Source organism: Hyla sarda, chromosome 1 (assembly GCF_029499605.1).
Source record: "Hyla sarda isolate aHylSar1 chromosome 1, aHylSar1.hap1, whole genome shotgun sequence".
NCBI lineage: Eukaryota > Metazoa > Chordata > Amphibia > Anura > Hylidae > Hyla > Hyla sarda.
Window position 1 is genome coordinate 213,778,881 of NC_079189.1, and position 27,912 is coordinate 213,806,792.

Consider the following 27,912-nt stretch of genomic DNA (forward strand, 5'->3'; position numbering starts at 1 on the left):
AAAGTACAATACCTAACCAACAAATCATCAAAACATGCATTGGGACATTGTAGTTAGAAATAGTGCTTTATAGACCTTACATGACCCTGGAATATCCTGTTATTGAACAGGCAGCATATTTAGGCGACAGCTGTTTTAGGGCTTGTTCACACTGCGGACTTTCCACCCAAAAAGTTAGACCGGCTGAATGTCCACTAGCAGTAGGTTCTGTCTAAATTGCCGGCGGCAAAAGGACATCCGCCGTCTTATGGATGACAATTTAATCCAGCAGATTTCAAATTAAAGAATGAACATGTTTATTCTTTGGGCGGACATACTTTTCGTTGGCAGAATGTCCACAGTGTGGACAATCCCTTAAAGCGATCCCAGTAAAAAAAAAGACAATTTGGTGTATTTGAAATAAATTTTATCTGGAAACAAGGAGTACTTCTAGAGACATTTTTAGAAATAAAATAATTTACAAAACAACTCTGTAATGTATAAGACTGTACAGTTAGTCTTGTATAAGACATGTTTTATAATGTACATGTCTGCAACTTCACACGCACTACTCTGTACAGCACTGTAACTAGAGGGATGAAACTTTGTCACAACCCTGATATTTCCAGCATTCATTCAAACAAGTAAATCCTCTATTGCGTGCGAGAGGCAAAGGCAAGCGACACCTATAACGAGATGAATGCAGGCTACAAAAGTCACTGTTACAAAACATGTACTTTGTGTACACACACACACCAGCGGGAGGCCGTCTGCCAGCTTGCCGATCTGTGGACTCTGTGACCTGTGCAGTAGCGTGTTTCCGTATTGTTTCCTTGGTATGCTATTAAGGTATGTAGTATAAGGTTTCACAACTTAAGTTACTTCAGTTATAGAATTTCACTGAAAGTTACTGTACCTATACCGAACCAGGGCTGAGTACATGTGAATCACTTGTCAGGATTAGGTGGACTACATGGACTAACAAACACATTCAGAACAATAATGGCATGCCCACATGCGGCAGATTTTCCAGATTGATTTTTAACCTCTTAATGACAGCCGATACATCTTTTTATGGCAGCAATTAAGTGTACCTATTCTAGCCCACTGGGGCTAGAATAAGGGTTATAATAAACTTTAGTGGTTCTCCCAATGCGGGATCGCAGGAGTTCGGCCACCTATATGATAGCTGGAATCCCACTGTACCTGCCCGGAGCAGAGAAACCTGCTCTGTGTAGTTTAACCCTTTACATGCCTCGGTCAAATGATGAATGCTGCAAGTGAAGCTTACATTGTGCATCACAGCCCCAGTACCTGGCTTCAGTCAATAAAGCCAGGAGTCTTGTGAAGGCCCCCAGGCTTGCCATGGGTGTCTGTGTACCAAGCTGTGCTGTGCAGCATAGCCGGGTATATTGCCTGTCAGCATATAGGCAGAATACACGGCACTAGTATACTAGTGCAGTATATTAAAGGGGTACTCCGGTGGAAAACATTTTTTTTTTATCACCTGGGATCAGAAAGTTAAACAGATTTGTAAATTACTTCTATTAAAAAATCTTTATCCTTACAGTACTTAAAGGAGTAGTCCAGTAGTGAACAAGTGGTGAACAACTTATCCCCTATCCTAAGGATAGGGGATAAGTTGCAGATCGCAGGGGGTCCGACTGCTGGGGCCCCCAGTGATCTCCTGTACGGGGCCCCGGCAGCCCGCGCGAAGGGGGCGTGTCGACCCCCGCACGAAGCGGCGGCCGACACGCCCCCTCAATACAACTCTATGGCAGAGCCGGAGCACTGCCTTCGGCAATCTCCGGCTCTGCAATAGCGGTGTATTGAGGGGGCGTGTCAGCCGCCGCTTCGTGCGAGGGTCGACACCCGATATCTGGCCGGAGAGCCTGGCCCCCGTACAGAGAGTTCGCAGGGGGCCCCAGCGGTCGGACCCCCTGTGATCTCAAACTTATCCCCTATCCTTAGGATAGGGGATACGTTTTTCACCACTGGACTACCCCTTTAATAGCAGCTGTATATTACAGAGAAATAACTTTTGTTTTTGGATTTCTTTTTTTCTGTCCACAGTGCTCTCTGCTGACACCTCTGTCTGTATCAGGAACTGTCCAGAGCAGCATAGGTTTGCTATGGGGATTTGCTCCTGTTCTTGACAGTTCCTGATACCGACAGAGGTGTCAGCAGAGAGCACTGTGGACAGAAAAAAAAAAAAAGAACTTTCTCTGTCATATACAGCTGCTAATAAGTACTGGAAGGATAAAGATTTTTAATAGAAGTAATTTACAAATCTGTTTCACTTTCTGGTGCCAGTTGATAAAAAAAAAAAAGTTTTCCACCATTTTCCAATGTTTTTTATTAGTTATCCTGCAAGTTGAACACTGTTTGTTTTCTCTTTGACACACAATGTTTACACTTAATACACACACCCAGTTTGACATGGAAAATGTATGTAGTAAAAGGGAGTTGCAACATTAAAAACTGCTGTATTATATCTTTTAAGGCAAAAAGTCACATTGTATATTTCATATATCTAAAAATAAAAAAAAAGCAGAGGGGAGGCACACCCCAATATCAGACAAAGAACGCATCCACTGGTGTGAACCTGTATCTAACCCGCAATCCTCCGTCCAGTCCTGTAGTATCAACACCTGCGGGGTGCAACGTACTGAGTGTGAAGATAATGAAGCAAGCACAACAAAGAAGCAATTACGTGCACTCGCCGCATAGAAGTGTCTTCAATCCTGGAGGCTGAAGTACCGGCAGAGATGTCCATGGATGTCACCGAAGCGCTCGGAGGCAATGCCAGACGTTTCGCATGGTACTCCGTGCCTCTTCTGGCCTGAAGAAGCACAGAGTACTGTGTGAAATGGCTAGCGTTGCCTCCGAGCACTTCGGTGATATCCATGGACATCCCCCGCCGGTACTTCAGCCTCCAGGATTGAAGACACTTTCTATGCGGTGAGTGCACGTTATTGCTTCTTTGTTGGGCATATTTCATTTATCTGTCTGTGCGTCTATTAAATAGAAAAATGCTTTTATTCTCTGGTCTAAAGAGTCAAAGAGGATTCCCAAGCCTCTGTAGTGCTAAGGGCTGGAATGCCTCCTTGCTTCCCCTCTCATTCCTGTCCCTGCTAGATTGACACTCAAGGCACTGTGCATATAGATTGTGCACCGATGCAAGATGTGGAAATAGGGATTCTCCTCCAGCTGTCAATAAAGCAGGGACAGGAATGGGAGGGACACACACTTAGCACAAGAGAATAAAAGCATTTGTCTATGTTACAGATGCACAGACAGATATATGTGCGGGATGGACAATTGGCTCTTACGTTTAGGATGCTCAAAAGTTTTAAAAACCACTACTTCAAATAAGGTGTCTTCTGTACACAAGGCCCCGGGGAAATAACACCTTTGAATCCAGGATTTATGGAAAACTGTTTTTCTTCAGATTCAATTTCAACCACAGAAGATTAAAGGGGTATTCCAGGATTTTTTTTATTTGACTATGCTACAGGGGCTGTAAAGTTAGTGTAGTTCATAATATAGTGTCTGTACCTGTGTGTGACGGTTTTCTCACAATTCTGTGATTTTCACTCCAATATTTATTTTTACCAGCATACAAAATGGCTGTTGTCTCAGATTTTTCCCAGCTTGCAATACGGCCGAGACCTGACTCATTAGTCAGCTGATGACAGGGAGCCTGTCTGCTTCAATGGGTGGAGCGATCAATCTGCAACTAATGCAACAGCTGGAGGCACCCTGATTGAAAACCACAGGTCTTTTGATGGATGCAGCTCATTTATGTTTCAATGGGTGGGATGGCTGATGTGTGGGAGGGAAGAAAATGGAATTGTGGGATTTGTAGTAAAAAAAAGAAAAGTCAAACAGGAAATACTAGTTCACAAAAAGCTAGCTACAGTGTTATGGTAATCTCACAACATAGCCATTTAGCCCCAAGACAATCACAGATCCTTAAGCATGTGCATTACTGTCTGCCAGATACGTACTAAAATCACCTTATGGTGGATAACCCCTTTAACTCTTTGGAGTGCTTCAGATTTGAGATATGATTTATGAGATACACTATGTAATACAAGAAGAATTGGTGAGTTGTCACTGGTCACAGTCCAGAAGTAATTTGCAGATTTAAATGGGCACTGTCAGATCCCCCCCCCCCCCCCCCCAAAAAAAAATGTATGGTGTTACTGATGAAAATTAAAGAACATTTTTAATATGGTTGTTTAACCCCTTACCGACCTATGACCTACTGGTACGCCATAGGTCAGGTGAGGGAAATATGGTGCAGGCCAGTTGTTGAACCAAGTGTAAATGAAGTTAAAATGATCAGTCGATACTGTATATGACAACATGTCCTAAGGGGCAACACAGTGGCCAGGTACTTAGCATGCAACTCTTGGATTCTAGGAGAAACATTTACATAAAGCTTATATTATCTCTGTGTTGGCATGCGCTATTCCCACATTTCTGAAATGTATCAATAGATTATACACTGTGAGTTGGACTCCAGAACTTTATATAAATATGTGTACAACACCATGGAATATGTTAGCACTACACAAGCCGTTACTATTGTTCCCATACTACAGCTTCCCATATCCTCTACCTCAGTTGTCATGTATTTACTGCCCGCACTTTGAACTGTTTATCCAGAATCATTAAATGTTTAAACACGCACAGCAGGTCCCATAAGGTTGCATGTTATTAGATTCTCCTTCTCACGGTTTTTAGAGAGGGTTTATGGGTATACATCTAATGAAAACTTATAGTAATTCCTCACTATTTGTTTTCTGTATCTCTGTAACACTATTAACTCGTACCAACCTAGCATGAGAACTTAATATATTTGTATCTGGTCTAGGCAATGCTTTGTATCTACTTCACAGCAGAGAGCAGAATGGCTTGAATATAACATATTACGGCTCTGTAATACCTTAAAGGGGTATTCCGCCCCTAGACATCTTATCCCCTATCCAAAGGCCGCCACACCCCCTCCCATAGACTTACATTAAGGGGGTGGGTCGTGAGGTCGTGATACTCCGTCCCCTGCATCTCCTGTCATCAGCCACAGAGCAATCCTCGCTCTGTGCATCTGAGAAACGAGGGTGCTGCAGGAGAGATCAGACATCTTATGCCCTATATTTTGGTGCGGAGTACCCCTTTAACCTCTTAAGGACCCTTGACGTACGCGTACGTCATGACACCTTGGTACTTAAGGACCCATGACGTACGTGTATGTCATGGAGAATTCCGGCCCCCGCCACGCGCCGGGCGGGGATCGGACCGGGATGCCTGCTGAAATCATTAAGCAGGCATCCCGTGCAAACGCCCGGGGGGGGGGGGGGGGGGGGGGTTGGTGGTCGGCGATCGTGGCAAATTGCAAGTGAATTCACACTTGCGATTTGAATGATTCCGGTGACCCGGAATATAAGGGGGATAGCGGTTGTCTAAGACACCTACGATCCCCCTGAAGGGATAGGAGTGAGGTGGCAGGGGTGCCACCCCTCCTATCCCTGCTATTGATCGCCAGAAGCGACGACCAATAGCAGATCGGGGGCGGGAGGGTTAACTTTCATTTCCCCAATTTCCCCATCCTGCCCACCCACAATAGGCGGGGCAGAACGGGGAAACGACGGGGATGGGCGGCGATGTCGTGCGGCTGGATCGTACGGAAGCCGGTGAATTGCTTAGCAACATCTGGAGGGTACAGTTTGAGACCACTATAAAGTGGTCTCTAACTGTAGCCCTCCAGATGTTGCAAAACTACAACTCCCAGCATGCCCAGACAGCTGTTTGGGCATGCTGGAATATGTAGTTTTGCAACAGCTGGAGGGCTACAGTTAGTGACCATTATACAGTGATCTCTAAACTGTATCCCTCCAGATCTTGCAAAACTACAACTCATAGCCAAAAACAAAGAGACCCACAATACTAATATTATTTCAAAAAGTATAACAATCTTTATTAGACAATAAAAAAACTATTTAAAAAAATTAGTAAAAGGCAGAGGATGACCTTACGCAGGAGACAACAAGTGCCAGTGGACCTGGTGTGGGTAATGTAGGCATTCAGTCAAGAGCATACATAATATAAGGCTGGCATAGCTGCATACTTATGATATCGTAACAATAGACATAATATCTAACATACATTGATGTAACATAGGGAGCAGCAATGCAATATAACAAACATAAATAGGAACCCAAGGGGTGTTGGTGCTTGGTGCTCCTGGCCTTTGGGTATATGACAGGTAGTCTTTTTTAGGTATTACCTATCTTGGGTTCCTATTTATGTTTGTTATATTGCATTGCTGCTCCCTATGTTACATCAATGTATGTTAGATATTATGTCTATTGTTACGATATCATAAGTATGCAGCTATGCCAGCCTTATATTATGTATGCTCTTGACTGAATGCCTACATTACCCACACCAGGTCCACTGGCACTTGTTGTCTCCTGCGTAAGGCCATCCTCTGCCTTTTACTAATTTTTTAAAATTGTTTTTTATTGTCTAATAAAGATTGTTATACTTTTTGAAATAATATTAGTATTGTGGGTCTCTTTGTTTTTGGCTATATATTGGTACCCCCGGAACCTACATACGGCACGTATTGTCTTGCCGTTTCTGTTGTTTGGCTAAATTAAAACTACAACTCCTAGCATGCCCAAACAGCTGTTTCCTGTCTGGGCATGCTGGGATTTGTCGTTTTGCAACAGCTTGAGGACCACAGTTTGGAGATAACTTTGCAGTGTTCTTTAAAACTGTAGCCCTCCAGATGTTGCAAAACTGCAAATCCCAGCATGCCCAAACAGCTGTCTCGGCATGCTGGGAGTTGTAGTTGTGTACCTCCAGCTATTGCATAACTACATCTCCCAGCATGCCCTTCGGCCATCAGTACATGCTGGGAGTTGTAGTTTTGCAACAGTTGGAGGCACACTGGTTGGAAAATACTTAGTTAGGTAACAGAACCTAACTGAAGGTTTTCCAACCAGTGTGCCTCCAGCTGTTGCAAAAGTACAACTCCCAGCATGCACGGTCTTTCAGTACATGCTGGGAGTTGTAGTTTTGAAACAGCTGGAGGTTTGCCCCCCCCCCCCCATGTGAACGTACAGGGTACATTCACACGGGCAAGTTTACAGTAAGTTTCCTGCTTCAAGTATGAGCTGCGGCAAATTTTTCGCCGCAGCGCAAACTCCTAGCGGGAAACTCACCGTAACCCACCAGTGTGAATGTACCCTAAAAACACTACACTAACACATACTAAAAGGGTAAAACACTACATATACACCCTCTTACACTGTCCCCCCAATAAAAAATTTAAACGGATTGTATGGCAGTGTTTCCAAAACCGAGCCTCCAGCTGTTGCAAAACAACAACTCCCAGCATTTCTGGACAGCCTCTGACTGTCCAGGCATGCTGGGAATTTAGCAACTGCTGGAGGCACCCTGTTTGGGAATCACTGGCGTAGAATACCCCTATGTCCACCCCTATGTGATCCCTAATTTAGTCCTCAAATGCGCATGGAGCTCTCTCACTTCGGAGCCCTGTCGTATTTCAAGGAAGCAGTTTAGGGCCACATATGGGGTATTTCCGTACTCGGGAGAAATTGCCCTAAAAAATTTGGGGGGGCTTTTTCTCCTTTTACCCCTTATGAAAAGGAAAAGTTGGGGGCTACACCAGCTTGTTAGTGTAAAAAAATAAAAAAAATTTACACTAACATGCTGTTGTTGCCCCATACTTTTTATTTTCACAAGCGTTAAAAGGAAAAAAAGACCCCCAAAATTTGTAACGCAATTTCTCCTGAGTACGGAAATACCCCATATGTGGGCGTAAAATGCTCTGTGGGTGCACAACATGGCTCAGGAGTGAGAGCGCACCATGTACATTTGAGGCCTAAATTGGTGATTTGCACAGGGGTGGCTGATTTTACAGCGGTTCTGACATAAACGCAAAAAAAGAAATACCCACATGTGACCCCATTTTGCAAACTACACCCCTCACGTAATGTAATAAGCGGTATAGTGGGCATTTTTGTGGGCATTTTTATTTTTCATTTGCACAGCCCACTGTTCCAAAGATCTGTCAAACGCCAGTGGGGTGTAAATACTCACTGCACCCCTTATTAAATTCTGTGAGGGGTGTAGTTTCCAAGATAGGGTCACATGTGGGGGGTCCACTGTTCTGGCACCATGGGGGGCTTTGTAAATGCACATAGCCCCTGACTTCCATTCCAAACAATTTTTTTTCCCCAAAAGCTCAATGGCGCTCCTTCTCTTCTGAGCATTGTAGTGCGCCAGCAGAGCACTTGATGTCCACACATGGGGTATTTCTATACTCAGAAGAGATGGGGTTACCAATTTTTGGGGGCATTTTGTCCTATTACCCCTTGTAAAAAATTTAATTTGAGGGAAAACTAGCATTTTAGTGAAAAAAAAAAATCATTTACACATCCAACTTTAACGAAAAGTCGTCAAACACCTGTGAGGTGTTAAGGCTCACTGGACCCCTTGTTACGTGCCTTGAGGGGTGTAGTTTCCAAAATAGTATGCCATGTGGTTTTTTTTTTTGCTGTCCTGGCACCATAGTGGCTTCCTAAATGGGACATGCCCCCCAAAAACCATTTCAGCAAAATTTGCTTTTCAAAAGCCAAATGTGACTCCTTCTCTTCTGAGCATTGTAGTTCGCCCGCAAAGCATTTTATGTCCTAACATGGGGTATTTCCATACTCAGAGATGGGGTTACAAATTTTGGGGGGCATTTTGTCCTATTATCCCTAGTAAAAAATTATTTTGAGGGAAAACTAGCATTTTAGTGGAAAAAAATAATAATTTACACATCCAACTTTAACGAAAAGTTGTCAAACACCTGTGGGGTGTTAAGGCTCACTGGACCCCTTGTTACGTGCCTTGAAGGGTGTAGTTTCCAAAATTGTATGCCATGTGTTCTTTTTTGTTTTTTTGCTGTTCTGGCACTATAGGGGCTTCCTAAATGTGACATGCCCCCCAAAAACCATTTCAGAAAAACTCACTCTCCAAAATCCCACTGTCGCTCCTTCCCATCTGAGCCCTCTACTGCGCCCGCCGAACACTTGACATACACCAATGAGGTATTTTCTTACTCGAGAGAAACTGGGTTACACATTTAAGGAAGATTTCTCTCCTTTTACCCCTTGTAAAAATTCAATAACTGGGTCTACAAGAACATGCGAGTGTAAAAAATGAATATTTTGAATTTTCTCCTTCAATTTGCTGCTATTGCTGTGAAACACCACAGGTTAACAAACCTTTTGAATGTCATTTTGAATACTTTGAGTGGTGCAGTTTTTATAATGGGATCATTTGTGGGGTATTTCTAATATGAAGGACCTTCAAATCCACTTCCAAACTGAACTGGTCCCTGAAAAATTTTGATTTTGAAAATGTTGTGAAAAATTGGAAAATTGCTGCTATACTTTGAAGCCATCTGATGTCTTCCAAAAGTAAAAACTTGTTACCTTTATGATGCAAACATAAAGTAGACATAGTGTATATGTGAATCAATGTATAATTTATTTGGAATATTCATTTTCCTTATAAGCAGAGAGCTTCAAAGTAAAAAAAAAAATGCAAACATTTTTCATCAAATTTTGGAATTTTTCACCAAGAAATGATGCAAGTATTGACAAAATTTTACCACTAACATAAAGTAGAATATGTCACGAAAAAACTATCTCGGAATCAGAATGAAAGGTAAAAGCATCCCAGAGTTATTAATGTTTAAAGTGACTGGTCAGATGTGCAAAAAATGGCCGGGTTCTACAGTGAAAATTGGCTGGGTCCTTAAGGGGTTAAGGTTGTACATAGCTGTAATGCAGCGCCAAAGAGATGTTTCAACCTATACTGTTTGAAGCTTCCATTAAAATATTTTATTTACAATGCATTTGTACAAAAACTCAAAATATTTGGCAACAACGCAAAACTAATAAGAGCAAAAAGCAACTAGTGAATGTTTGAGTAAAACACCTAATCTGAAATTGTGGTTACTTTTGTTAATGAGATCAAGAGTTCTATTTTCTGCGGAATCCTTTCTTAGATTTTAACCTGATGCCAGCCTAATAATTGCTCCTGTCCCGTGCTCACAGCTGGCATAATTACATGAGGTACAATAATTGTTATAAACCAATGGGCAGCAGTTCTAAAATGTATTAGTAACTCTATTTAATGACACAGAGAGATGAAGAGCTTTTACCATGCAATTATTTTCTATAATGAAAGATTTTCACTCTATATAGGTAAAATTTGCCTTACATGGTCAGCAATAACTTTTCAGTTTCTTACTTTAGCTTTCACAATAAAGTTAATTAGCAAAATTATGGAGTAAAATAGTTGCCAATATGCCAATCCAAATAGACCAAGGAAAGAATATGGATAGCACTCGCCGGTATTGCTGTGAATAAAATCCTTCTTTATTGTATAATCATACTTAGGTAGTAACAAACTGGCAACGGCATGCTGCAGCGAGAGGCGCAGATGCCAGAACAAATGCAAATGGTGTGACAGCTGTTTCGTAGGTCGTACCTACCTACTTCCAAGAACGTCAGTACCGGTATTACACCTGCAGAAACTGACATGGTCGGATAGGCGTCTTTTACTAAGAAAAAACTGGTGATTTAAAAACACTTAAAACAATGTACAATATAAACACTCATGTAACTATAATCAGAATGATTCTAAGAGATACTTCTACTTAAAAGATAAAAAGATGCCTAGATCTATTTTGTGTGGAGAGAAGGACAAAAATAGGGGAGTGAAAAGTGCAATGCAGAATCTTGTGCCAGATTTTGCTTGTAGCTCACAAATTGTAGTTGTGAGTTGTTGAATGGGAGCTGCCGCCCTCCGACCGGGTCTGGGCTCTTATGCAAGAGCCAGTGGAGGAACAGGATAGGTAGCTGGGAGCTACAAAAAAAACTGTCTTTTAGGAGGCGCTGCTCGTATATGTGAAAGGACGGAGAGACTCAGGCCAGCACAGGTTAAACTTGTTTATTTTGCAAAAAGAGTGTACAACGCGTTTCGGCACACACAAAGTGCCTTCCTCAGGTCCAAAGAGTACAATGCTGGTGACGATCCTGTGTGCAGCAGCGCTGGCGTGGTACTGACCTAGATCTCTTTTGTCATTCAGCCCTATCTACCCTGGGAGTCTGTGTGCAAGATCCATTTTGCTTGAGCACGTAGAAGAAGCTTTTTTTCTATCTGTACCTTCAATCTGCAGAATTCTCTCAATTCCAAAGAATGAGAGCAATTTAGGATTATTTTCATGACATTCTCTGACTTGTTGAATGACTCTCGGGTAGGGATCGACCGATTATCGGTATGGCCGATAATCACGATTTTGGGCATTATCGGTATCGGCAATTACCTTGCCGATAATGCACCGCCCCCACCGCACCACCCCTTCCCCCCCCCCCGATCCGCCGCGCCGCGTCGCACCTCCCACCGCACCGCCCCGGCCCCATTGTCTCCCCCATCTCTGGTTTCATGATTACCTGTTCCCAGGGCCCACGCTACTTCTTGCTCCTGCTGCGTCCTGCGTTACGCTGTGCGCAATGACGAGTGACGTGACGTGCGCGACGGTACGTCACCGTCAGTGCGCACAGTGACAGCTCAGGAGGACGCGCATCGGAGCCAGATGTAGAGTGGACCCCGGGAACAGGTAATTATAAAACCGGGGATGGGGGAGGCAATGGGGCGGTCGCAATGTGGTGTGGCGGCTCGGGGGGGGGGGGCGGTCGCGGTGCGGTGGGTCGGGGGGGGGGGGGTGGTCGCGGTGCCGTGGGTCGGGGGGGCGGTCGCGGTGATAGGACTCAGGACCCCCGGACAGGCAGGGGGAGAGAAGCGGGTGGCGGCGGCCTATGGCACCGCAAAAGCCACTGCAGTGCATTGATTTAAAGCGCCCGCTTTAAATCAATGATCTGCAGGGGGATAGACGATAACTTATACCGGAATATCGGTATAAGTTATCGGCTATCGGCCCTAACCTCCACCAATTATCGGTATCGGCCCTAAGAAAAACGATGTCTGTCGATCCCTACTCGGGCACACATTTCCAGACTTGAGAGAGTATAAATGTTCTTGGAATCGGGTATGCAGGGGGCATGTGGTAATTCCTACCCACATAGAAATGCCCACACTTACACTTTAATCCGTATACCAAATAGCTAGTCCGGCAGCATACAAAGTCTCTCACATTTAACTGGGTGCCACCTATAATAAGGCTTTTTCCAGGGTTGAACTGTGGACACCACTTACAACTCCCACATCGGTGATTATCTTTTGGAAAAACAATCTCTTTTCTTTATAGTTGTAAACCTGTTACAAGTAAGGGCTCGTTCACACTACGATTTGGCAATACCGGAACCGGCAAAAATTAGCCGACCGGAGTCAGCATTTGACTCCGGTCAATACCACAGTTTCAGGTCCGGTCAGAAAAGCGTATATGGGGAAAGAATGAGCCAACCGGAGTCAGCGTTGACTCTGGTCAGCTCACTGAAATCAATGGGGTTCGGGCCGGATCTGGCTGGGATATGGGAACGCACGGTTTTCGCTCCCTCCAGCCATATCTGATTCCCGTACACTACACTTCGTAGCATGAACCCAGCCTAACACTATCTCCAATATTGGGGGTTCATTTAAATGCTATTAAAGGTTTTAACCGACATAACCCGAGGAGAAGCAACTGTTTCTGTCTTAATGGAAGGACTTATTTTTTGCCCTACAGATAAATTCAGCTTAGTGGACTTTGAAATAGACCTGTTTTGATCAATACGTAAGCTTAACTTGAAAAAAGTATTTTCTAATAAAAATATTGAGAGTAGTAATAAACAGGGTGAGATTCCTACAACAATAGGTCTCCTCAGTTTCATCCCACTTGTTAACCCCAGCGATTGGGAAAATTAATGTCTTCTGTCACTAATAGAATTATTGGGTGCTGATCCTGAGTCTGAACAGGACTGTAGTAGTGACTTTGTTTTTTTTCTCCGGTGGTGTTAAATCAACTTTCAATCCTGAGGTTACACCAGGTAGTAACCTGGACTTATTCCAGCACAAAGTACTTGAAGATATTCGAGTCTTAAAATATCCTACGGATAAATCCAATCTTACACCACAGGAGAAAAACGCCCTTGGCTTAAATTATGAAAAGGAGTGGTTATAAAAAAATAAGATAAGGGGGGAAATATAGTTGTTATATCAGTGAAATATTACGTTAGTGAGGCGAAGTGTCAGTTATCTAACACAAAAAATTATGAACACCTTAAATCAAATTCTATTCCAAAATTATCCTCAAGTTTACAGTCTTTTCTAAGGTAATTTATGGAAAAGGGTGTCATTACGCATTTTATTGCAACTAAATTATTTCGTACAAATCCAACATACCCTTGTTGGTACTTGTTGCCAAAAGTGAATACAAATTTAGAGGCCCCACCAGGTGTGGGGTCTCTAACTGAGCCGCTCTCGAAATACACTGCTCGAAAAAATAAAGGGAACACTAAGATAACACATCCTAGATCTGAATGAATGAACTAATCGTATGAAATACTTTCGTCTTTACATAGTTGAATGTGCCGACAACAAAATCACACAAAAATTGTTAATGGAAATCAAATTTATCAACCCATGGAGGTCTGGATATGGAGTCACACTCAAAATCAAAGTGGAAAACCACACTACAGGCTGATCCAACTTTGATGTAATGTCCTTAAAACAAGTCAAAATGAGGCTCAGTAGTATATGTGGCCTCCACGTGCCCGTATGACCTCCCTACAACGCCTGGGCATGCTCCTGATGAGGTGGTGGATGGTCTTCTGATGATGTCCTCCAAGACCTGGACTAAAGCATCCGCCAACTCCTGGACAGTCTGTGGTGTTGGTGGATGGAGTGAGACATGATGTCCCAGATGTGCTCAATCGGATTCAGGTCTGGAGAACGGGTGCGCCAGTCCATAGTATCAATGCCTTCCTGCTGACACACTCCAGCCACATGAAGTCTAGCATTGTCTTGCATTAGGAGGAACCCAGGGCCAACCGCACCAGCATATGGTCTCACAAGGGGTCTGAGGATCTCATTTCAGTACCTAATGGCAGTCAGGCTACCTCTGGCAAGCACATGGAGGGCTCTGCGGTCCCCCAAAGAAATGCCACCCCACATCATTACTGACCCAGCCCCAAACTGGTCATGCTGGAGGATGTTACAGGTAGCTGAACATTCTCCACGGTGTCTCTAGACTCTGTCACATCTGCTAAGTGTGACCCTGCTTTCATCTGTGAAGAGCACAGGGCGCCAATGGCGAATTTGCCAATCTTGGTGTTTTCTGGCAAATGCTAAACAACATCCTGCATGGTGTTGGGCTGTAAGCACAACCCCCACCTGTGGATGTCGGACCCTCATACCACCCTCATGGAGTCTGTTTCTGACTGTTTGAGTGGACACATGCACATTTGTGGCCTGTTGGAGATCATTTTGCAGGGCTCTGGCAGTGCTCCTCCTGCTCCTCCTTGCACAAAGGTGGAGGTAGCAGTCCTGCTGCTGGGTTGATGCCCTCCTACAGCCTCCTCCACATCTCCTGATATACTGGCCTGTCTACTGGTAGCGCCTCCATGCTCTGGACACTACGCTGACAGACACAGCAAACCTTCTTGCCACAGCTCGCATTGAGGTGCCATCCTGGATGAGCTGCACGACCTTAGCCACTTGTGTGGGTTGTAGACTCTGTCTCATGCTACCACTAGAGTGAAAGCACCGCCATCATTTAAAAGTGACCAAAACATCAGCCAGGAAGCATAGGAACTGAGAAGTGGTCTGTGGTCACCACCTGCAGAACCACTCCTTTATTGGGAGTGTCTTGCTAATTGCCTATAATTTCCACCTGTTGTCTGTTCCATTGGCACAACAGCATGTGAAATTGATTGTCAATCAGTGTTGCTTCCTGAGTGGACAGTGTGATTTCACAGAAGTGTGATTGACTTGGAGTTACATTGTGTTGTTTAAGTGTTCCCTTTATTTTTTTGAGCAGTGTTAATCAACTGGCTCTTATACCCTCTCCTTGATGAAGTACAGTCTATGGTCAAAGACACAAATGAGTTTCTTACCACTCTTGAAAATGTTGTTTGGCACCCTAGTTGTGTCCTTGCATCCATAGATGTAGAAAGTTTATATACCAATATCAGTCAAGAGGGGGCAGTTGATTGTGTTCAAGAACTGTTGCAAAGAACTGACAAAAGCAAGACATTTATTGAATTTGTATGTAGAGCTCTGATCCCGTCCAAAAATGTATTCCAATTTGATGAAAATTGGCACATCCAAATGAAGGGGGTAGCGATGGGGACCCCTGTAGCCTGTACTTTGGCTAATTTGTATGTAGCTACTTTAGAAAAAGGATTTATTTTGTAGTTAATCCCTATCTTAAATTGTTGTATGTGAGGATTCAGATAGGAGAGGGTGGGGTGCACATGGTGGGCTACAGGAAGCCCACTGAGGGCAACACTCTACTTCAATACAATAGCTATCACCCCAATGTAAAATCGGCAGTGCCCTATGGGCAGTTTCTCAGTATATGGAGAATAAACAGTATGCAATCCAGTTTTGAATCCCAAGTGAATGACCTTTATTAGCGCCTGCTAGATAGGGGGTACCCTAATGATGTTTTATGAAAGGTATACAAAAAAGCAAATAAACAGGATAGAAATGTTATATAAAAAAATCTGGGGGAGATTTATAAAAACCTGTGCAGAGGAAAAGTTACCCAGTTGCCCATAGCAACCAATCAGATCGCTTCTTTCATTTTTAACAAGGCCTCTGCAAAATGAAAGAAGTGATCTGATTGGTTGCTATGGGCAACTGGCCAACTATTCCTCTGCACAGGTTTTGATAAATCTCCCCTCTATGTATAAAAACAGAAGGTCGCAATCTAAATGGAGAACAGTTTTAACATAATCCACTTTCTAATGTCATTAAACAAACCATATACAAAAATTGGTATTCAATACAGAAGCATCGTTGTAGCTATTTTAGGAAACAAAAACCATTAATAACATTTAAATGAACCCCAAATATTGGAGATAGTGTTACTTGTAGCAGGTTTACATCTATAAAGAAAAGAGATTTGCTTTCTAATGTTACTCCAAAAGGTAAATCACCAATGTGGGAGTTGTAAGTGGTGTCCACAGTTCAACCCTGGAAAAAGCCTTATTATAGGTGGCACCCGGTTAAATGTAAGAGACTTTGTATGCTGCCGGACTAGCTATGTGGTATACAGGTAAAAGTGCGAGTGTGGGCTTTTCTATGTAAGCAGTAAGTACCACACACCCTGCAGACCCGAATCCAGGAACATTTATACTCTCTCAAGTCTGGAAAAGTTTACCCGAGAGTCATTCAATGTCAGAGTGTCACGAAAATGATCCGAAATTGCTCTCATTCTTTGGAATTGAAGGTACAGATAGAAAAAAGCTTCTCCTACGAGCTCAAGCAGTATGGATCTTGCGCACAGATGCCCAGGGTAGTTTAGGGCTGAACAACTAGAATAGAATAGACTAAACATCTTTTTATAAGTAGAAGTATCTCTTAAAATCATTCTGATTATAGTTACATGAGTGTTTATGTTGTACATTGTTTTAAGTGTTTTTAAATCACCTGTATTTTTCTTTGTAAAAGAACTGACTGTCAGTTTCTGCAGGTATAATACCGGTACTGACGTTCTTGGAAGTAGGTAGGTACAACCCACGAAACAGCTGTCACACCATTTGCATTTGTTCTGGCATCTGCGCCTCCCACTGCAGCATGCCACTGCCAGTTCGTTACTACCTAACTATGATTATACAATAAAGAAGGATTTTATTCATAGCAATACTGGCGAGTGCTATCCATATTCTTTCTTTGGTCTATTTGGATTGGTGTCGTATGCTTCACGGGACTGAGCACCTCCGGATCAATATATATCAGACTTCGAGCTGTTCACACTGATTGCTAAACCTGTGGGAAAGTTTAGAGCTATATGCAGCGCCATACATTTAGCTGTTTTCTTTTGTGTCCAATGATGGAGTAAACTGAGCTATTTAAGGGCCCATTCACCATTAGATATTGCAGGTAGAGATTCCATTTGTAACGGGCGACAGCGTAAAAAGCTGGCACTTGGACCGCGCAGAAATGCGCCGTCTTTATAGACGACAATGCATTTAGAGCAGATTCCTCTGCGGAAATTCCGTATTGTGAATGGTGCAGCAGAATCCCACTGAAAACAATGGAAGGCTGCTGCACTGTATTTTATGAGTGGAATTCTGCTTGGAAAATAGGTAGTGTAAATGGGCCCTAAGTGTGGAAGTAACTGCTGATAAATGTTCAATCACTAGAGCTGTGCTCATGGAAGTTGTTTTCTGGGCAAAAATAATTGTTGGCCTAATCCATATGCCATCAATCACTGACTGGAATGGGAGCTGAGCTGCAGTAACCAGACACATCCAACTGCTTCCAGGCTGGGTTTACACTACCTTTTGTCCATACGGTCACCAGATCCGGCTGGGGGATATGAAAACTGGCCACTCCCGTATCCCAGCCAGACCCTGCCCCCATCTCATTCATTTAAATGAGCCGACCTGAGACAGATAGCGACTCCGGTCGGCTAATTTTTGCACCGTATCCGGTTTTCTGGCCGGACTGAAAACCGCAGCATACCCGGTTTGCACATTTCCCAGCTGGATCCGGTCCCCATATAACATAAACGTAGTGTGAATGCAGCCCCAGCCATATATTAATTTGATAGATTTTGCGGCGTTCTATCCTGAAAATAGCCATCAATCATTTTCCACAAGAAACCCCCTTTAAGTAAAGAGTTTTTTAGTTTTTAATATCATTTAGTAGCTTAGGTTGTTCTGATGCTAGCAGTGTTTATAAAGTGTTTGCCCACCTTTCAGTTGTTTTCCAGAAAGACAAGTATTGTAGTAAAGCACAGCGCTGCCCCACAATCCCCCATTCTTGTGTCCGCCAAAACAGAGCTTCTGTGGAGGGGCATGTGTCTTACACATCACTTTGCCCCCTCCATAAGACGCCATCTTATGGCCAGAATATCTTTTCTTCTGCTCACAAGGACAGGGGATTCGAGAGAGGGGGAGCTGCATAATGCAGTATTTCTAAACAGAAGAAAAGCCATTGTATATCAGCGAGTCACATTTTATCAACAATACTGTGTCTGTATAAACAAACAACTGAAAGTTGGCCAACCTCTTTAAAACATCCCTCCATCCCCAAGATACCAGGATTTTACTGTCTGGCTGACCATTTAGGCTCCTTTCACACTATGAAAAGGACCCGTTATATAACACCCGGGTGATCGTGGGGTAAAATAACCATTAAAAAAGCCCTAATTTACATTAGTAAATCCCATTATAGTCTATGGGATTGTTCTAATACATGTTTTAACCCGTTCTCGCCCATCATTCATAACGCACGTTATTTTGGGACGGGAGATAGTAGCGGGAGAAATAGTGCATGCACTATTTCTCCCGCTATACGGGTGTTATATAACGGGTCCTTTTCATTGAGTGAAAGGAGCCTTAGAATCGTCAGATGGGCAGGAACTTTGTTATAATATTTGGTGTGATGAAGAGGCTGAGGGGTGAGATATACATACATGGGGGGGCATTTATCATTATATATACACAATTTTCAATGTCTATATTGTGCAATCTTTTATGCACAATTCCGTTTTTTTGCGTGTTTATTTGCGTAATTTTTAATAGAACTTATACAAGTGGAATTCTAAATCACAGTGTACGGTAGAGCTGATTATGTGGTGGACATCGATTTATCAACTGCGTCTTTTCTACGGTGTCCATTTTAGGACATCGTCAGTCGTCAGCCGTAACTCCATCCTCAGTCAGGTGAATCGGCGTCCCGCCTCCTCCCTCAGGCCAATCTCTGTCAGGCGTCAGCCACAACTCCCTCCTACCTCCCTTGCAGGGGTCAAGTTCTGGGAAAAAATGTGTGGAAACTCACCAAAGATTTCCACTTAAAGGGGTACTAGACATCTTATACCCTATCCAAAGCATAGGGGATAAGATGTCTGATCCCGGGGGTCCCGCCGCTGGGGACCCCCACGTTTTCCCTGCTGCACCCGGTGTTTGTTTAGACCGTTGGGTGCAGCGCCGGAGGCTCGTCTATAGATCAATAGACTTGTATTGAGGGGGCATTACTGTGACGTCACGAGCCTCTGCCCTGCATCACCAGTCATCCAGCACGGAGCGAAGCTCGCTCCATGCACCGGTTGTCTGGGGTGCTGCAGCCGAGATCGCAGGGGTCCCCAGCAGCAGGACCCCCGCGATCAGACATCTTATCCCCTATATTTTGGATAGGGGATAAGATGTCTAGGGGCGGAGTACCCCTTTAGGGGCTGGTCCTGCAGGACTCCTGCTAATGGGAACTGCGTTCCTGCTGTGGGACAAGTGCAGGAACTCCGTTCCCATGAGTTCCTGCAGGACTTAAGCCCTGCTCCTTTTGTCATCCTAAAGTCTCTCATCCGAAACGCCATCATCTCTCAGACGAAAAACTTTCCTGCTATGTAGCAGAGCCGAGTCAGTTTCGGCTCTCTGCTATACGGGTTCTACTGTACACGCTATTCAATGTCGGGTCTGCTATACAGACTCTGTAGCACATGTAGTGTCTGTAGTATACACGTGCAAGTTTCACAGTTTTGACTCTGCTATATATGCTGTGCAGCAGGGAGGAGGCGGGACGCCGTTTCACCTGACAGAGGACGGCGTTACAGCTGACGATGTCCTAAAATGGACACTGTACTTTTCTCTTCACACACACAAATTTTGCGCAATTCCTGATTTTATTGTGCAAATATACACCATCAAGGAGGACACTTAAAATGTTAAAAGAATATGCCCAGCAAGTTCAGCAATATGTAATACATATTTAAATTAGACTCTGTACAGACTGTAGATCTGTAGAACTGTTTAAAATTCAAACTCCCTCTGCTCTAAATCTGCTTGGTCATTAGGGTCCATAGCTATAGAGGGGGCAGAGGTAGATGTCGCACTGGGGCCCTGGTGCCTAAGGGGGCCCCAAAACACATCTGCCCCATAAGAGACCAGTATTTTAATTGGCATATGGGGTCCTGTTGCAGATTTTGCATCGGGGCCCAGAAGATACAAGCTACGCCTCTGGTCCAGATGTTAATAAAGTTTCCTTTATACAGTCAAATCTCTCCAAAAGACCAACTCTTTCAGTAGACCTCCCTCTTCCTGAGACCAAATTTTCTGTGACAGATATTTTATTTCTCATTTATTATGCATTCTTTGAGAAGACCACCCCCCTTGAAGATGTCTCAAAAGAGGTTTCGCTGTATATGTTTATCAGCTAGTGCGAAAAAATGAACAGTTTTTGTCTCCATCTAGTGGCGATATAGAAAATGCATCATCTTATATATTCTAGTGCAAGTTTTTTCAAACTGGGCGCCATGACACACTAGTGTGTTGGCAGCAATCCCCAGGTGTCAGCAGCCCCCTCTGGTAACGGATTTAGATCAGTAAGTAAAGGTGGCTGCCAGAACTTGATGAGTGACAACCCTGACCTACATCATCAGTGCTGCGCAGAGGACGTTACTCGAGCCCCTGCACCTAAGCCTGCGGTGTTAAAGGGTGGGGAGGGGATAATGTGGCACAGGGGGTGATAAAGGGGGGATTGACATTGCACAGGGGGAAAGAGGGGGAAGATGTGACAGGGGTGAAAATATGGGTAATGATGTGGCACAGGGGGGTGGTCAAGAGAGGGGATAAAATGACACGGGGAGGACCAAGGGGGAGGAAGATGTGGCACAGGGGATGATAAAGGGGGGAATGAAATTGCCCAGGGAGCGATGAAGGTGTAGGAAATGATGTGACACAGGGGGGTGTTAAAGGAGGGCCATAAAAGGTGCAGGGAGGATAAAGGGGGGGATGTAATGGTACAAGGGAGAATAATGTTACACTAAAGGTAAAAGGTGGATGATTAGGCATAGGGGGTGATAAAGGTGGGAATTTAAATGGCACAGGGGGATCAAGAGGGGTAATGATGTGTTACAGGGGGATCAAGAGGGGTAATGATGTGTTACAGGGGTGATAAGGGGGGGTAATGATGTGGTACAGGAGGTGGTCAGTGGGGGATAAAATTACACTTGGGTGGATCAAGGGAGGGAAGATGTGGCACAGGTGGTGATGAAGAGGGGGATGAATTTGCACAGGTAATGATGTAGGGGGTGTACATGATATGGCAAGGGGGCGGGGGATTCAAGGGAGGGAGGAATGAAGTGCCACAATGGGAAGATCAAGGGAGAATTGAAATGGCATAGGGGAATGATGAAGGGGGGTGATAAAATGGCACAGGGGGTGATCAAGAGGTGAAATTAAATGGCACAAGGGGTAGCATCCACATTTCTAATGCAAATAGTGGATACTGGTATCACCTCGTAGGGGCAAGGGGTGTGTCACAAAACTATGCACATCTAAAAAGGGTGTCACCAACATGAAAAGTTTGGAAAGATCTGCTCTAGAAGAAAAACTCCTGGTTAGGCTATGTTTACATCTATGTCTGAGGCTATGTCAAATGCACTAGAATTGTGGAATAAAAAAAAACTGTCTTGCATGGCCTGTGTTTATTATGGGATTGAGACATTCTGTAGAAACTTTTCTAGCAGGGGACATATCCTTGGTAAAAGGCGACATGGCCTTATTGTGGCAAAAATGTGTCAAATGCATCAGATTTATCACCGTGCATTGGCTGACTGGTACTGTATGTCTGGTGTAACTGAAGCTGTTGGGAGGAAAGCTGGCTCAACAAACCAAATTGTATTTAGAATTCAGGAATCCGAGTAAATGATTAAGTATGGCCACTAGATGTCACTAAGGCTATGTTCACATCAGCGTTGTGGAGCATTGGTAAAACAGTTAACTGTGCTGGGACAGAGGTTGTGACACCAAACACCAACAGAACCTGACAGGTCGTATTCACTTTGAATGGGGTTGGTTATGTTTCATAATTTTTGTTGAGAAATAAAAACTGACATTTAAAATATTTTTCCTCTGCTAAAGTTCCATTATGTTAATGGAATCGGCAAATGGAGCTCCCTAACGCTAATATGGACATAGCCTAAGGCTAGGACTCCACTGAGATTTTTGTGGCATAAAAACACCAGAAAAACTGCCACAGTTTTTCCCTGCGAATTGGCGTTTTTACCTTTGTGTGGAATTTGCCGTTTTTTTTGGCGCCTTTTGCTTTTTTTTTTTTTTTTTTACAAAATAGTTGGGTACCAAAAAAAAGACACAGTAGGGATGTAAAAATGTATTTAACTAAATGTTTAGTTTTTATAACAACATTTTAATAAATTTTTTATAAAGTGTGTGTGTGTGTTTAACCTTTTTTCTCTTTTTTTTTTTTCAAATTTTTTATGTAATACTACTACTCCCAGGATGGAACACACTGTTCCATGCTGGGAGTAGTAGTACCTGTACTATAGACCTATCGCCCAGGGTGTCAGTCTGACACCCGATGCGATCGTCCATTATATAGCAGAGATGTGGCTCTATACAGCGCTCGCATCACTGGCCGTTCATATTTTCCGCCCAGAGCTGTGATTGGCCGGATGGTTTCAGCCAATCACAGCTCTGAGGAAAAGATGAATGAATGAGTGGCCGGCCCGGAGTACAGAGCAGAGCAGGGATGCGAGCGATGTATACAGTCGCTCCATCTCTGCTATAGACAGGGCGGTCACAGCGGGTGTCAGTAGTGACATCCGCTGTGATGTGTCCTTTAGCAGGCACTACTACTCCCAACATGGAGCACACTCTGCTCTATACAGGGAGCTGTAGTACCTGCATTAATAGACAGATCGCAGCGAGTGTAATTTCTGACACCCGCTGCGATCTGTCTATTAATGCAGATACTACAGCTCCCAGCATGGAGCAGAGTGTACTCCATGTTGGGAGTAGTAGTACTTGTAGTTAAGGATGTTATACTCCTGTATAATGTATGGATGCAGCGGCCGGTGCTCTCCTATGGTCCCCTGCACGCCGTATATATACACATTCTGATTTCTCACAGAGAGCTGTTAATGGCTGGAACCATCTGACCAATCACAGCTCTCTGTGGGAAATATGAATATGTGTATATATACATCAGTGCAGGGGACCAGAGAAGAGCGGCCGGCCACATCTATATATTATACAGGAGGATCGCAACGGGCGATCTGTCAATAAGTACAGGTAACTACTACTCCCATCATGGAACAGTGTGTTCCATGCTGGGAGTAGTAGTACTACCTGAAAAATGTAAAAAAAACAAAATTGTGAAAACCACACACACACTACATTTTTATTATTGCTATATTTTTAGTGCTTTACCTGCTCACATAAATTGATCCCTGTTTAAAAATTAATAAACATTTCATAATAAAAGATACATTTCGTTAGGTAAAATTTTTTCCATCACTGCTGTATCTTTATTATTATTTTTTTTTATGGTACCGTACGAAATTTTAATAAAAAAAGGTATCTCCATAATTTTTTGGGATCGCTAAAGTCCAAAAAAGAATAAAAACCGCCTGCAAAAAACGCAAAATTTAAAACCAAAATGGCGTTTTTTTCTTGGCGTTTTTGCTCTCCCATAGACTTCTATGGGATGAAAACGCCACGATTTCAGGGCAAAAAACGCAAAACTAGGTTTTGGCAGGCGTTTTGAAAATCCAGCCTCTGAGCCCGAAATTGCTGAAAAACGCCAAAAGGATTAAAAAAACGCCAAACTGAAAAACACCAAGTGAATCTGGCATTTTGCAGTTTACCATTGACTTGCAGCTAACATCTGGACGCGGCGTTTTTTCAGTGAAAAAACGCTGTGCGGGAAAATTGGCGTTTTTTATGGTGTTTTTGTAAAAAAAAAAACTCAGTGGAGTTCCAGCCTAAAACTGTTGTACAATTGCTGTAATGCAATATCACAAAAAAGGCAGCTGTATGAAACAATCATTTTATCCTTTACATGCAGGAACTTGTTGCACAGAAATTAGTTTGAGTTACCAATGGGTTTTATTTATTTATATTCTTATTTAAAAAAAAAAAAATTTTTCAATGGATCACCAATAAGCTTGCTACAGAAAACAAGATTCAAACCTTCTCAGAAGTATGTTATACATTGCAATCCTTATGTGGTGAGGGTGTGATGAGGGTAGATGGAAGTACCCTAGGAGCAGATGGCATTAACCCATTTAGTTTGTGACGCCAGGGTGTGGTTTAACCGCTTCACCACCCAAAGGTAGGCCGCTGGATCCTGGGCTAGGCACAGGGGCAAAAAATGATTCTGACGCCAAGTTACGAAACAATGGCAGCTTTACTGAGTCCGACAGGTGTAACAGTCTATATAGCTTGGCCAGTGGTGGATCCAGGGGGGGGGCAACCCCGAGATTGCTGCCCCCCCCCCCGCTCCCTAGCATGGTGGAGCCGAAGCTGTAAGCTCCGGCTCCACCATTCACTAACCTTACACACACGCTGTGCACAGTGTGTGAGCTGCGGGGACGAGATCCACTAAAGGCCGGCGCGATGATGTAACATCATCGCGCCGGCGCCTGGAGGACCCGTCCCCGCGGCCTGCATACTGTAAGTAAGGGTATGCTCAGGGCCCAGGGGATTAGGGAAAGAGGATATGCGCCACTGTTAGGAGGGGGGGGGGTGTCAGAGAAAAGGGAATATTTAATGAGGGTCTGCAGGGCAAAGCACAGGGGGCATTATATGTGTGGGTCACAGAACAGGGGGCATTATATCATATAATGCCCCCCTGTCCTGTGCCCCTCACATATAATGCCCCCTGTGCTGTGCCCTTCACATATAATGCCCCCTGTGCTGTGCCACACATATAAATTATATGTGAGGGGCACAGCACAGGGGGCATTATATGTGTGGGGCACAGCACAGGGGGGCATTATATGATATAATGCCCCCCTGTCCTGTGCCCCTCACATATAATGCCCCCCTGTGCTGTGCCCCTCACATATAATGCCCCCTGTGCTGTGCCACACATATAAATTATATGTGTGGGGCACAGCACAGGGGGCATTATATGTGTGGGGCACAGCACAGGGGGGCATTATATGATATAATGCCCCCTGTTCTGTGCCCCACACTTATAATGCCCCCTGTGCTGTGCCCCCCACATATATTGCCCCCTGTGCTGTGCCCCTCCCATATATTGCCCCCTGTGCTGTGCCCCTCACATATAATTCCCCATCATGCGCCCCTCATATATAATGCCCCCATCATGCGCCCCTCACATAATGCCCTCTGTGCTGTTCCCCTCACATATAATGCTCCTGTCATGTGCCCCTCGCATATAATGCCCCCATTCTTTGCCCCTCACATATAATGCCCCGATCATGCGCCCCTCATATATAATGCCTCCTGTGCTGTGCCCTTCACATATAATGCCCCCATCATGTGCCCCTCACATATAATGCCCCCTGTGCTGTGCCCCTCACATATAATGCCCCCTGTGCTGTGCCCCTCACATATAATGTTCCTGTCATGTGCTCCAAACATATAATGCCCCCTGAGGGGACAGGACATGGGGCTTTATATGTGAAGGGCACAGCACAGGGGGCATTATATGTCAGGGGCGCATGATGGGGGCATTATATGTGAGGGGCACAGCACAGGGGGCATTATATGTGCGGGACGCATGATAGGGGCATTATATGTGTGGGACGCATGATGGGGGCTTTATATATGAGGGGCGCATGATGGAGGCATTATATGTGAGGGGCAAAGAATGGGGGCATTATATGTGAGGGCACAGCACAGGGGGCATTAAATGTGTGGGGCACATGACAGGAGCATTATATGTGAGGGGCACAGCACAGTGGGCATTATTATGTGGGGGGAACAGGACAGGTCATAATTATTATATGTAGGGGCACAAGATGGGGCATTATTACTATATGTGAAGGCACAGAGTGTTTTGCCTTTCAGAAGTATAGTGTATATTATGAGGAATTTCTGGGGTGGTAAGTTTTTTAGGGGCCACAATACATTACGGTATTTTACTCAAGAGGGTGCACTGCACAGCAAGTTATATTCAGAGAATGCACTGTGTGGTAGTATTAGATTTAGAGGGCACAGTGTGTGGTAGTATTATATTCAGTGGGTACAGTGTGTGATAGTATTATATTTAGAGGGTGCAGTGTGTGATAGTATTATATTTAGAGGGTGCAGTGTGTGATAGTATTATATTCAAAGTGTGCAGTGTTTGGTAGTATTAAATTTAGAGGGCACAGTGTGTGGTAGTATTATATTCAGAGAGTGCAGTGTGTGGTAGTATTATATTTAGAGGGCACAGTGTGTGATAGTATTATATTCAGAGGGTGCAGTGTGTGATAGTATTATATTCAGAGGGTACAGTGTATGGCGGTATTATATTCAGAACAGTGTGTTGTATATTCAGGGGGTACAGTGTGTCAGAATTATATTCAGAGGGTGTGTGCCAGTATTATATTCAAAGAATACAGTGTTTGGCAGTATTATAATAATTATTGTTTTCATATAGAGGATCAGAATGCGCTGACATAGTGAGGAGACGTCTGGGCATCAAGTTCTGCAGAGAGAAGATTTAGCTGGAACAAATCCTGGCGGTATGTACCAGCTGAATTAGATAAGGAAAGACTATAGAGAAGATGTCACCTGTAATCACTGATATCATTGTGTATTCTCCTCACTATAGAGAAGACGTCACCTGTAGTCACTGATATCATTGTGTATTCTCCTCACTATAGAGAAGACGTCACCTGTAGTCACTGATATCATTGTATATTCTCCTCACTATAGAGAAGACGTCACCTGTAATCACTGATATCATTGTGTATTCCCCTCACTATAGAGAAGACTTCACCTGTAATCACTGATATCATTGTGTATTCTCCTCACTATAGAGAAGACGTCACCCATAGTCACTGATATCATTGTGTATTCTCCTCACTATAGAGAAGACATCACCTGTAATCACTGATCTCTATAGTGAGGAGAATACACAATGATATCAGTGATTACAGGTGACGTCTTCTCTATAGTGAGGAGAATACACAATGATAAGACGTCACCTGTAGTCACTGATATCACTGAAGACGTCCCCTGTAATCACTGATATCATTGTGTTTTCTCCTCACTATAGAGAAGAGGTCATCTGTAATCACTGATATCATTCTGTATTCTCCTCACTATGTCCCATCAGAGCTGGAGTTACTTGTAAGTTCTGTAGTTATGATGGGTGAAACAACAACTCCCAGCATCCCCCTACCACTGCTTAGGTCATACTGGGAGCTGTAGTTTTAAATGGTAAAAATGTCTTTAGCACTTTCCCATTCTGTGGCAATTGGTATATTTGATTATTATTCTGACATATGAGCACGGCCTAAGAGTCTTAAACAAGGTTAGGACTGTATGATACATTTAATAATATTGTAAGTTCCGTGAGCAACATCTTGTTTTCTGTCCGCCAACGCAAAATACTCTAATAGTGCCCCTCCCGAGACTCGACTCTGGATCCGCCCCTGAGCTTGGCTAGGCCCAAGGAGGTGACCAGTGACGTCAGAAACCTCAGTGCTTGCTGGGACTTATAGTGGACTTGGAGAATTTGATGCAGGACCACACAGACTTGACTTGGACTGACTTGACTGAGACTGACTATGACAGACTTTACAATCACATGACAAGAGTACTTAAAGGCATAACACATTTTATGTACAATACACTGTATAACAGGCACTTAATCCCTTAAAGGGGTATTCTGCCCCTAGACATCTTATCCCCTATCCAAAGGATAGGGGATAAGATGTCAGATCGCCGCAGTCCCGCTGCTGGGGACCCCCGG

The 27,912-nt window shown here is 43.8% G+C and overlaps 1 protein-coding gene across 4 annotated transcripts in view; it reads right to left on the reverse strand.

Annotated features, from left to right (window-relative positions):
* The window catches only part of ABCG2 (ATP binding cassette subfamily G member 2 (Junior blood group)), a 134,390-nt gene that overhangs the window by 82,314 nt on the left and 24,164 nt on the right, over window positions 1–27,912 (reverse strand). Inside the window, exon 1 of one of the 4 annotated variants that reach the window (XM_056568508.1) lies at window positions 15,126–15,145. The exons of the other annotated variants lie outside the window; for them this stretch is intronic. The gene's annotated coding sequence lies outside the window, so the exon portion shown is untranslated. Of the gene's footprint in view, window positions 1–15,125; window positions 15,146–27,912 lie in introns of those variants that run through there. 4 annotated transcript variants of the gene reach the window in all.